General features: G+C 38.8%; 1 pseudogene; it reads right to left on the bottom strand.

Moving 5' to 3' along the window:
• Positions 1-237: 237 nt before the first annotated feature.
• LOC118607378 lies at positions 238-359 on the bottom strand (annotated as a pseudogene).
• Positions 360-13,715: the final 13,356 nt, after the last annotated feature.

Raw genomic sequence — 13,715 nt, 5'->3', positions numbered from 1 at the left:
TGTTGTTGTGAGAGCCATCATAGTAGATGTAAAGTAGTATCTCACTGTGGTTTTGATTTGTATTTTCCTAATGATTAATGATGCTGAAAACTTTTTCTTGTGCTTGTTGGCTATTTGTATATCTTTTTTTTATTTTTTATTTTTGTAGGCAAAGCAACTTTTGATTGATCCCACAGATTGCAGAGAACTTGTCAGCTTACAATCCTTTATTTTTTTATTTTTATTTTTTATATTTTATGTCTACAGTACCTGGTCTTCCTAGGTGGTCTCCCAACCAAGTACTAACCAGGCTGGCCTGACCTGCTTAGCTTCTGAGATCAGACGAGATCAGGCTTGTTCAGGGTGACATGGCCGTAGACCTATTTGTGTATCTTGCTTAGAGAAATGTGTATTCAAATTCTTTGCCCTGTTTTTAATTTGGTTGTTTGTCTTCTTGTTGTTGTCACAATTGTATATATTCTGGATACTAAGCTTTTATGAGGTATATAATTTGCAAATATTTTCTCCCATTCTGTAGGTTATTTTTTTATTTTTTAAAAATAATTTCTTTTTTAAAATTACAGTTGGCATATGATATTATATTAGTTTCAGATGTACAACATAGTGATTAGACATTTATATTACTTACAAAGTGATCACCCTGATGGGTCTAGTCCCCATCTGACACCATACATAGTTGCTACAATATCATTGACTATATTCCTTATGCTGTACTTAACATCCCCATAACCATTTTGTAACTACCAATTTGTACTTCTTAATCCCTTCCCCTTTTTCACTCACCTCTCACCCTCCTTGCCATCTGCCAACCATCAAGATATTCTATCTGTGAGTTTGTTTCTGTTTTGTTTGTTTATTTTGTTCTGTAGATCCCACAAGTAAGTGGAATTTCATGGCATTTGTCTTTCTTTGTCTGATTTACTCCACTCTGCGCCATATCTTCTAGTTCCATTCACATTGTTGCAGATGGCAAAATTTAATTCTTTTTTCATGGCTGAGTAATGTTCCACTTCTTCTTTATCCATTCATTCATTGATAGACACCCAGGTTGCCTCCATATCTTGACTACTGTAAATGATGCTGCAATGAACATATGGATTCACATGTTTCATCAAAGTGGTGATGAGGGTTTCTTTGGATAAATACTCAAAAGTGGGATTGCTGAGATCTTCCTTGTCTCTTGTTAACCTTTGTTTTAAAGTCTATTTCATTTGGTATAAGTATTGCTATCCCAGGTTTTTTGTTCGTTTGTTTTCATTTTCATGGAACATCTTTTTCCATTCCTTTACTTTTAGCCTGTATGTGTCTTTTGACCTGATGTGAGTCTCTTGTAGGCAACATATATGAGGATCTTATTTTCTTGTCTATTCAGCCACCCTATCTTTTGATTGGAGCATTTAATCCTTTTTCATTTGAAGTAATTGTTGATAGATATGTAGTTATTGCCATTTTATTATTCATCTTGTTTTCTTTTTTCGTCCCTCCAATATTTCCTGTAATACTGGCTTGGTGGTGATGAACCCTGTTAGCTTTTTCTTGTCTGGGAATCTCTTTATCTGTCCTTTGATTCTAAATGGTAGCTTCGCTAGGTAGAGTAACCTTGGTTGTTGGCCCTTGCTTTTCAACGCTTTGAATATCTCTTGTCAGTCTTTTCTGGCTTGCAAATTTTCTCTTGAGAAATCAGCTGACAGTCTTATGGGAGCGCATTTGTAGGTAACTAATTGCTTTTCTTTTGCTGCTTTTAAGATTCTTTCTTTGTCTTTAACCCTGGCATTTTAATTATGAGGTGTCTTGGTGTGGGCCTCTTTGGGTTCATCTTGTTTGGGACTCTTTGCTCTTCCTCGGCTTCTATATCTATTTCCTTCACCAGAATAGAGATGTTTTCAGTCATCGTTTTCTGCAATAGGTCTTCAATTCCTTTCTCTCTCTTTTATCCTTTTGGTACCCCTGTGATGTGAATGTTAAGATACTTATTGTTGTCCCAGAGGTCCCTTAAACTATCCTCATTTTTTTGGATTCTTTTTACTTGTTGCTATTCTGACTGGGTGTTTTCTGCTACCTTATCTTTTAAATTGCTGATTTGATCCTCTGGTTCATCTAATCTACTGTTGATTCCTCCTAAAGGATTCTTCATTTTAGTTATTGCATTCTTCATTTCTGACTGGTTATTTTTTGTCTTCTATTTCCACTTTTATGTTTTCCATTTCTTTGTTAAAGTTCTCACTGAGTTCATCTACTCTTCCCCTAAGTTCATTGAGCATCCTTATAATCAGTGTTTTGAACTTTGCATCTGGTAGATTGCTTGTCTCCATTTTGTTGAGTTCTTTTTCTGGAGCTTTGTTCTGTTCTTTCATTTAGGACATGTTTCTTTGCCTTCCCATTTTGGCTGCCCCGCCCCGCCCCCCGCCCCCCATGTTTGTTTTTGTGTATTAGGTAGGACTTCTAAGTATCCCAGTCTTAATATAGTGGCTTTATGTGGTAGGTGTCCTGTGGGGCCCAGTGGCACAGTCTCCCTGGTCACCTGAGCTGGGTGCTCCAGGTGTGTCCCTTGATGAGTTATGTGTGCCCTCCTGCTGTAGTTGAGTCTCGGATGTTGTTTGCATGTCAATGAGAGGGCTTGACAATCAGGATGATTGGTTGTAAGGACTGGCCAGTGAGTACAGTGGAGGAGCCTTTGTGCAGAGGCTGACATGATGGAGCAGTATTCGCTTTAGCAGGGCTCTGGTGCCTGCCTAGTCTGCCCTTTGGAGGTGTCATCCTTGGATGAGGCTCTAGGTGGTGCTCCAGCTGAGACCCAAGCTGGCCACTGGGTGTGCATGCCAAGGCCTCCTGGAAGGGACCCCACCACAGGCCAAGTTCAGCTGCAGCCTGTTTCCTGTGTGGGGCCACCTGGCATGAGCCACCAAGCAATCTGCAGGAGGCCATTACTCATGCTGGGCTTGTATATGCCTCGAGAGGCCAAGTTGCAAACTAGGGCTAGCTGCTGCTAGTGCTGGGCTTGCCGCTGCTCAGCAAGAGGTATGGGGCACACTAAGGCCAGATACTGCTTGTTTAAGTTTTGTGAACCTTTGAGAGATTTTAGAAAAGTCCATAGCAGGAGCTGAGACAGGCCATTTGTATGCAAAAGCTACCGGAAGTGGCTTGGGTGGGTCCACAAGCTGGGAGGGGAGGGATCTCAGGAAATCACCTGAGTGGAGCAACTAGCGCTAGCTAGGGTGATGGAGATATGGTGGCTGCCGGCATCTACATGCCTGGAGTGGGGAGGGCTCAACAGGAACAATGGATTTTGCCAGCATCTCTGCATGGAAGAAGTCTGCCCCTCTAGCCCTCGCCCTGAAGCCAGATAATTCAGTTCCTCCCTGTGTGTCCCTGGCGCTTTTCAAGTAGCCACCCCAGCGCGGGAGCTCAGAGCGAGTGAGTCCATCAGCGGTGAGTCAGCATGTGGGCCCAATAAGAGGAATTTCAGCTGCTCTCCATCTCACTCAGCCACAATCTCTGCTAATTTTCACTGCCAGATGTTGTGGGGGTTTCTCTTCCCAGCATTAGAACCCTGGGCTGGAAAGCCCGGTGTGGGGCCAGGTCCCCTTGTTCTTCTAGGAGCACCTCGACAGCCAAGATATCACTCTCAACTTTTAACCACCACAGGTAGGTGTAGGACCAGTCCATTCTGTGTCTCTCTATCCCTCCTACCAGTCTCAAGGTGGCCTCTTTTGTGTGTCCCCAGTTGTAGGACTTCTGTTCAGGTAAATTTCACAGAATTCCCAATGATGGTTGTTCTGTAATTTGGTTGTAATGTTGATGTGGTTGTAAGAGGATGAGAGCACAGTATTTACCTACTCTGCCATCTTGACCAGAAGCCCCTTTACTTTCTTGATAAAGCCCTTCGATGGATGAAATGTTCTGTTTATGAAGTTCAATTTAACCATTGTTTTCTTTTGTTGCTCATATTTTTGGTGTCATATCTAAGAATCCATTGCCAAATCTGAGGTCATAAAGATTTACTTCTGTTTTCTTCCCAAATTTTTAGCTTTTATGTTTGGGTAATTGATTAAGTTTGAGTTGATTTTTGATTATGGAGTGAGATATGAGTCCAACTTTATTCTCTGCTTGTGTTTATAGACTTTATCTAGAACCATTTGTTGATGAGACTACTCTTGCCCCATTGAATAATTCTGGCATCCTTGTCAAAAAACAATGGCCCATAGATGTTTGGGTTTATATCTGGGCTATCAATTATATTACATTTGTCTATATGTCTAACTTCAAGCTAATACTGTACTGTTTTCTCTACTATAGCTTTCTAGTTACTTTTGAAACCAGGAAGTGTGAGTCTTCCAACCCTTTTTCTTCCCAGTATTGTTTTGGCTATGCAGAGCCATTTGCAATTCGATATAGATTTGAGAATGGCTTTTCCATTTCTCCAAAAAGGACCATTGGAATTTCAATAGAAATTGCCTTTAATCTGTAGATTGCTTTGAGAGGTATTGACATCTTAACAATTTTAAGTCTTCCTACCTATGAACACTGGCTGTCTTCATTTATTTAGGTTTTCTTTAATGTCTTTCAGTAATATTTTATAGTTTTCAGTGTACCAGTCTTTCACCTCTCTGGTTAATTTTATCATCACTAGGTTTTAATTTTTTTGTATGCTATTGTAAACAGAATTGTTTTCTTAATTTTCTTTTTGGATTATTCATTGCCGATGTATAAACACGCAGATAATTTTGTGTTTTAGCCTTGGACCCTGTTACTTTGTTTATTAGCTCACGTCATTTTCTTGGGGAGATTCTTTGGGATTTTCTATATATAGAATCATGCCATCTGCAAATAAATATAGTTTTAATTTTTCCTTTCCAATTTGGCTGCCTATTATTATTATTATTATTATTATTATTATTATTTTCCAAATTACTCTGGCCTGGACTTCCAGGACAATATTGAATAACAGTGGTGAAAATAGGCACAAGACAAAAATGCCTGTTTTCATCATTGCTATTTAATATTCTATTGAAAGTAATAAATTTTGCAGAATATTTTTCATCTATTCCAATTCACAAAATAAAACCAGTGGTTTAATAATGCCTCACCCTTTCTTAGGTTAGGCATTTTGGCAAACTGCTATCTAGAATATAACTAAGAATGTAAAAATATTGGAATAGTCCTCTCAGGGGGAAGACAATGATCGTTACAAATCTGTGTTTTGCTCAATAATATCTACTTTCTGATAAGAACCAATTGACTAAAAATCATTCCTAAAATTAGGGTACTGATTTAGTAAGCTTGGCGTTTTCCTTAGCAACTTGTGGTTCTTTTTAGTTTATAACATACAATGAATTAAAAGCAGTGAGGGAGAGCTGGAAACTGCCAACAGCTGACACTTGGAGAAATGACAATAAGGGAGAATGTGGAAGAAGGCAGTTAGGAGGATTCAGTGAAAAGGAAAATGAAATAATAATTACTTCAGTGACCATAGCATTCTATAAGGCAATCAATAACTTTTATGATGAACTTCAGTTAGCAATGAGAGACCAAATTATGTTTGGCAAAACCTATTCACTACATTTAACAAAAAGTTCTACACACATGAAATTAAAAAGTCTTCAGTAAAGAAAGGTTCGATTTCATGGATTTTATATTTACATTGCATATCTCATTCCTTGTCAATGCCAGGGAAATTAGTCATTATATGAAATGATAAAACAATCTTTTAAATCAGAGATCTCTGACATATTTCTGATAAAGGGGACTGGGAAAGGGTGTGAAACATCACGGTAACTCATCCTCATGAAAATGGATTAATAATTTTCTCCTGCAAGAGGGGGTAATTTGAGTGTAGCTTTACCAATAAATATTTAGACCAAAAACAGATGGTTGTTTCCTAAGCAACTAATTCTTGTGAACCATATAATTTATTGTCCAAACTAGTACACTTCTGAGAAAAAAAGGGATGCACTGTTACTTATGCAAGGGCTACAGACATAAATCAGCACTATCTTGGACAAACTGAGATGGTTCATCATGCTAACTAAGGCCATTGGACCACTTGAGTTTCTGTTTTCATTGTTATCATTGTTTTATCCTGGGAAAAAAAAATTAGTAACAAGAGAAATTTTTATTCTTCAAACCTATCAGCCAGATTTTCAATGGAAAGGAAGATGAGGTTAGAGTCCATTGCCGTGGTGGCTGCCCTTAGCTCTATGCTGTTCTAGAGTGGCCTGTTCTGGCAATGTGAGGATAGACAGAGGTCAACCCAAATCATCTGATGCTGAGTGTGGCCATGACAGAGATACCTGCTGGGTTCAGGTCTATGCAAAGACCAGGGTAAAGCAATCTTTTTGGCCATTCTTGTGCCTCCTTCAGACTTCACACTAAAGTAAGCCAGCCGGGACCACCTCAGTTACACAAGGGCCCGCACAATGTGGAAAAGGCCTAAGGTTTGGTTTGGACTCATTTCTAGGGGTTAGAAGGAGCTGAGCAAGATAACCCTTCTTATAAGGAATACTTTTACTCCCTGTCATTTTTTTTTGATAAGCACATTTCACAGCAAGGCAATCATCACCATAATAAAAGCTATTACATGCATAATCATGGGAAAGTCTATTATGATTCCAAGGGCTAAAGGTTAAAAATGATTAAAAATCAGAAATAATCAGTTTAGGTAAATATGATAAAAGTTACTTGTCTGACTTTGGCAAGACTTTACATTTAGTAATCACTCTCCAATATATGATTGTGAGTCTGTGTTTCCCTATCATAAAGACATAGAGAATGAGGATGGCTGTCGGAACAATAGAAGTAATGAGTCATCCGTGAGTGTCTATGAGGTACTAGGCACAAGCAGTTTGCGTAAAGTAACATGGTTAGTAATAGTTAGGAGCAGAGCTGGAATTAAAAGCTCATTCCACCTCCAATTACTGACAATGGAGAAAGCATTGTGATACAAATCAGAGGGCCTGAGTGCTAGTCATAGATGTATCTTTAATAAGGGCACATCACATGATCTCTCCGAATCATTTGTTAAAGGAAGTTAATATGGGCTCTACCTGAATCTCAAGGTAGTGGTGAACACCAAATGTGATGCACAAGAAGTATTTTGAAAATACTTCTCATGGTATAAATCACTGTGAAAAGAGGAAGAGGATTCTGTCTCAGTCATATTTCTGACATTTACAAAAAGTTATTTTAGCTTTGTTTTATCCTCCTCTGTGTATATAGATGTGCAGAAGACAGGAAGTAAAAGGATCCCAATCCCCCTTAATCATCCCAGGTATTCCTCGTAAACACTTTTCAAAATGATTTCTATGGAGGTGACTTTGGCTGGCTAGTTCGCATGTCATCTGCAGATACTAATTTCTACATAGATAAACACAATATTGAATGCGTTCTACATCTGTAGTGATTATTCAGAATTTATGAGGTTTTAAATGTTAAGAGAAGCTCTCAGAACAACTTGTATTTTGAGCAACAGAAATCTCCAACTCAAACTGATATACATGTAAGAAAACGTGAGGAACATTTTCCTTTCATTCAGCAGGAATTTCACAGGTAGGACTTGTCCTGCTGTGTTATTTCAGGGCCCTGGCTTTGCTTTACCAAAATTCTATTTAGTTTGATCTTTGCCATGGGTTGACCTCAGGGCTGCAGGGCATCCTCCAAAGAAAGAAGGGGGAGCTTTCCCCCAAAGTTTTTATTTATTTATTTGTCTATTTATTTATTTATTTATTCATTTTTTTATTTATTTCTGGCCAGGATTGAATTGGATGCTACTTCTAAGCCAATTACCAGCAAGAGGAATGGGATCGCTGTGGCTAACCACTTGGGGTGGGATGGATTTTGGGGGGAGTCAACCACCAAGACTACTTATTGTAAGAGAGAGTGGAGAGATTGAGCCATTTGACACTGTGTAACTTTTAGGCAAACTCTCTGAAGTAGACTCTTTCTAAGGCTGTCCTGTAGATGGAGATGGCAAAGCCTAGGCTGCCATTTTGCACCTGTTGTCACCCAGATCCTGACCAGAGTGAAGAAAGTAATAGTCTAGTTCCTGTTCTGTTGCCACTCTAATTGGTTTGTCTGAGATTCCTATGTAGCTTTTGGGAGGCATGTGAAGGATGGAGTGTTCTCTCTCTGTTTTCCCATTGTAGTACCCACCCCAATACTACCACCACCACAACTACTACTGTGCATCCATGGGTGCACTATCTTGAACAACAACTACACAAAAGGACACTATGAGATCAGTGTATTCTTATGTTGTCTTCTGGTGGAGCAGAGGCTGAAGGGAGAAAAGTGCTAATTAGCTCTGCATTGCTATCAAACTAACCCTTTTTCTGAGGAAATAAGAACAAGACGGTGAGGTGAGCCAGGGAACATAAGCCTTATTTCCATCCACGAATAGACAAAGTATTGTGTGTAGTAAGATATTTTAAACCACACGCTTTTCTCTGTTCGCAGTTCCAGTTGAAGACATTGAGATGCACGAAATGTCTATTCTCTTTGGACTGGCAGCTGGAGTATTCCAAGCTGGAGTATTCCAAGAGGAGGCTAGTTATACCTTATAATGACTTTTGCAGGAAAAACATGAGCCTCAAGGTCTCGGCAAGAGAGAAATAGCAACTCTAAAATTCTGCATCTCTTTCCTGGCAATTTGTCCACTCCATTTTGGCTGCCGTTTTTGTACTCACCTGTAGTCAATCCAGAGGGGAATACTATTAGCCAGAGTCAAAAGGACAAACCACCTAGTTAGAGGACATTTCTGTCTCTTCCTTGATAAAGAAAATTCTTATCTGATGAGAAAGAAATGATTAGCAGGACATTCTCTGCGTTTTGATATAATGGAAAATGCTCTTCCTCATGAGAGCTGGTTAGAATAAGACAAATTCTTGTTTATTTTGTGTTTTCATTTAAAAATCCACAAAGGCAGCTGTTTACAGTTTTTTAAATTAAAGCCATGCCTGTATAAAGGGCCATTTCTATTATTCGATCCTTTGAGGGACTTATTTGAGAACCCAAAGCTTCCAATGCCAATTGAGAGAATCTTCTGGTAAATTCCCGGTGTGGACAACCTACCCAAACTCTTCTCTCACTTGTTTTCCAGATGCCTGGGATCTGTTTAGTGATCAGGTGCCCCTTACCTTTTCTCCTTTACTGACTTCTGTCCCTTTTCTTACATTTAGATGAACGTTTGATGTTGCGGCAAGAACAACTCATTATGCTTATGATGAAGCACAAAAACTGTCTAGAAAAATATCTACCAATCACGTAACCATGAATCATGACTAATAGTTATCTAAATACAATTAAGGGTAATGACTCCAAGAAGTTCATAGGGAAAAATCCGCTCAGTTTCCTAGCAGGAACGGTTGAAGAGTTTTCTTCCTCTTTCTTTCATAGAACCTTTTACCCTTATATCCCAAAATGTTTAGCAAGAACCCTTTTACATGCCTTAAAAGAATTCATTTTGGAAAGCCTTATAAAATTATCCTCAGAAATATTACATTCTAGAGAAATGAAAAAAATAAGCTTGAGATTGACCAGGTTAGTCAAAAGAGACGATTTTTAAATGTTCCCCCATGAAGGCACTGATATTTAACATTCTCCCCAATGTTAGGAACAGCAGCCGTATTGTATGCTTTTGTGAAAATATTTTCTGAAAGTTCATTTCCAGGGCATGTTCCTTGTCCCTCCCTCTGCCCCCACCTTTTTTCATTTTAATATAGGTAGAGAAGGCAGTGATCTCCAATAGAGACTGTTCTTCCATTATGCTTTGGAATTAAAAAGATAAAAGTGGCAGATATTTCTTTCATCAGCTGCAGTCATCTCTTGAGGGGAAAATTAATTCTTCTCAGAGCAAAGTTTGGCTTGAAGGTACAAGGAAGTGAGCACCTGGTGTAATATCCTGAAACAGGCACCCACATGCTCTGTTTTTCTCAGTACCTCATCGAGTTGAAAAAACCTACTTCCCATGCTTACAGACCCTGGGCGCCTAGAGGCATGGAGTCCATTTTCTTTGGAAAACTAGCCTATCAAACCAAACCAGATCAAATCAAATGTACTTTTTATCTTAGACATTTTTTTCTGGGTTATCTTTTCACTTCTTGCGTATGCGACAGCTCAGCAGGTTAGAAACTGACATCAGCTTGGTTCAAAAATAACCTTCTGAATTCATTATCCCATTCCTATTTAATAAGCAGGATATGAGCACGAGGGTGATTTGGTATATTTTTATTCTATGCTTTAATTCTGTTAAGTACCAAACAAAAATAAAAATAAACCATAGTTAAGACAAACTGAAAACCTGAAATCTATTTGACAGCACAAATCAAAATTTCCATTTCCACAAAACTCTTTTCTCCCAATTTCATGGTCTCAGGAGAATTACATTATTTGTCTATATTCATAGAAGCAGGAGCTAAAGGATTACCTGAACTCAAATCTCAAACCTGACAGCGACTCGCATCTGTCATGTTAAATATAGTTCCGTTTCTTTACCTTACTCATCGACGTGACATTTATCAAATCCTCACACAAAAGCGTAGGTTGTGGAGAATGACACGATTCTATTATTTAACAGACTCTTAAAACTGGCTAAAAATAATGAAGTTTAATTTCAGATGTCTTTCTTTTTGGCTTAGGGCTCAAATGAGTGTTTGCCAGTGTATACATACACCACTTAGGGGGGCTGTTATCTGAAGTGGTTTGTGCTTGGAAATATTGCTATGAGAGGAAATTATGTTGATGCTCAATTTTTCATAGAAATGATAAGACACCTTATTTAATCAACTATAAATTATGTACCTGAAAAACATTATGGCTTTAAAAACACAAGCATATATTACACCCTATAACCAATCATACAAAGTTGCATTTAGAGTTATATAGTATAATGGCATTATTCAAAATTCTCATTTTCATCAGTCCTGCCTTATTTTATAATCATCAAATGAATAAAAAGATATGTCAGGGTCATGGAATCTGTAGAAAATTTCTCGGGTGTCTTTGATTATTCAAGCTGCCACTACTGTTAGTTTTCGCCTGATGTTATAAAAAGCGTATCTGTAATTTACGCAGAAATGCTTATCTTTTAACCTATCATTATCTCCTCCGAAAATCAAAACCCCCTGCTACTACAGTAATGGCTGACTTTGAGGTACACAGCCCTGAGAGTGACCCTCCCTCTCCAGAGGAAAGCTTTCTGTCCAAATCAAGGCCAGTGTTATAGCTTTGAAAAGTACAGCCGTCATTAGAGCTGTTTTTCCTTTCGTTGCTTATGAGTGGAGGATATGTGACCTAAGTCATGGGGAATGGTTTTAAACAATCGTAACAATAAATGCATCCGCCCTCAAAGTGGGCACTTTATTTGTTCAAATAATAGGCCACTTTTTGGAATTCCCTTGCAAGGGAAGGAGCCATCGCCTTGAAGGGTCTGTCTCTGGTTTGTCTCATTCTCTTCCCATATGTCACTCACCTGGCCTTCAGCTGGCATCACCTTGCTTTCCCTGCCATTTTAGCTGATTGTTCATGAGTCTGTGAGCAAGCTGATCCTCTCTCTGGACCCTCTAGAATCTACAAGTAAAAACTTCCTGGGAACTAAATCAACCGTTTCCTACAAGACCGTCCAAATCAGAGATCCAAGAGAATGATTCTTCTCAATTAATCGAACTATCTTCTGAGCTCAGTTTTCCTAAATGTCTTAGATTTCCTAAAGGCACAGGTTTCTCTCTGGCAGCTCTACCTCCCATGGTTTACCCATCTAACAAGTTGCTACAGACTCTTGCCGCTAGTTATAGCTCTTCTTGTCTTCTCCAGAAAAATATTAGAGTTTCTTAATCTCTATCATTACTTGGTTGACAGCCAAACTGAGAGTACATTTACTTTATAAAGGACTGCTTTTCTGCTGTATATTGAGATTTTTCACTGACATCTACAAATAATAGATGGGGGTCACCTTTAACATATAAAACCAATCTTAAATAATGATAATAATTAAGAGCCTTAGAATGACCCCTCCCCAAGTCCTATCTCCTCGTATACAAAGTTAAAGAGACCTTCTTTAAACCAGAAGTTTGAAGGGATTTCACACAGTTAAATTTCATAAAGAAGTGGTTATCTTATACTTCTTAAGATTGTCCTGGAGTTTTATTTCCACAAAGTCAATAGCTGTGTCTATTTTTGTGCACCATTGTATTTCTTGTGCTTAGAACAGTGTTTGGCACATAGTAAGTTCTCAGTGACTGTGCAGTCTGTGACTATTTCAAGAAGTTTCGAAGATGTTGCGAGGCTGATCTGTGACCTGAGCACTTGAGGGCAGACATTCCTCCTGAGTCCTGAGCCCCTTGGAACTTATAACCATGCTGGTCACATCACACTCAGAACGATGAAGGTCGGAAGCTATCTGATGTGACCGTACAGTGGGAAGTAAATTGGGAGATTTCTATTTCTAGAACATGTTAATTGGATACAGGTTTTTGATTTTGCCCAGAACAATTTAAAATGCCTGTGATCAGAAATCACATCCTATTCAAACATTTGGGAAAATAGAAGTGAAAATTTCCTTCCTGTTTATGACTACGTGACTAGTGAATTAAAAGAATCATGCTGGGCTTTGGCTCCATTTAAGAACTCTATTTGTTAGTGTGCACTATTCTATTCACTGATAAGAGAAAAATGAAGAAGTCATAAGCTTAGACAGTACAATAGCCTGGGTGAGGCTCTAGCAGAAGGAATACAGTGTTAGGTTCTCAAAACACATGTTCCCTGGTGGGGAGTGAATGAAGAAAGGATGTTTTGCAACGCGCTCAGTTAGTATTTCAGTGTGTAACAACGCAATGGCATATGCCATCCACCGGGAGGCACCAGTACATAGTTCAGGTTTAGAACCCATGGTGTAGAGACAGGGCTTTTATTTTTACCTTATTTCATTTTACCTTATTTTATTATTGTTTTCTAAAATCACTTTAAAGGATTCACCAGAGTAACAAAGAATGTTTGTATGACAAGGGGGCTTAGTGACCATCCATCCAGTCATATATCTATCTGCAAAGATGCTAAATGCCGATAGAGTCTATAAGCTGGCCAGCACTAAACGCCTGGTTAGAATCAAAGCCCAAATTTAAATCCAGTAGCATTTTCCCACTATCCTATTACCTGTTTTCTTTTTTACGCTCTGCTCTGAACATTGTTTATCCAGCCTCTAAGAGGAAGAACTCATTTCTGCAGTGTGATCTGAGTAAGCTGTGTTGGAACACTCAGGGGAAGACGCATTCTTCCTGCGGAGGGACTTCATCCTGGAAGCTTTGCCCTTCGCCCTTTGCGATGGCACAACGAGCCTTTGTGGCGTTCCCCGGGGAAATGGTTGAGATGCTCGTTTCCATTTCTGGGCCATCGTGGTGCTCTGGGTGGCACCGATTTAGTGAGGAGATACGGGTTTAAGGTTTTAGTTCTTTTTGCTCAAGCCTTGATGTGATGCCAACGGGTTGGGAACAAACAGCACGATTTGCTTAGTGTATTATGTATATTTCTTTGGGGGAATTTAGAAAATCGAGTGGAAAGAATTGAATGAGACAGAAAGTAACAAAAGATCATTAGAAATATGCAGATAAGTTGTATAATGTCTTTGGAAATATTTGGAGTTTCTGTACAGTGTTCTAATGCTTCCCTTTTAGATCCTGAGCAGAATTAGCTCCTTCCACAATTCTACACACCTATATATTTTTGAA

The sequence above is a fragment of the Rousettus aegyptiacus genome, unplaced genomic scaffold (genome assembly GCF_014176215.1).
Source record: "Rousettus aegyptiacus isolate mRouAeg1 unplaced genomic scaffold, mRouAeg1.p scaffold_m13_p_8, whole genome shotgun sequence".
Taxonomy (NCBI): Eukaryota; Metazoa; Chordata; class Mammalia; order Chiroptera; family Pteropodidae; genus Rousettus; species Rousettus aegyptiacus.
This window is presented reverse-complemented; position numbering and strand designations above follow the sequence as displayed.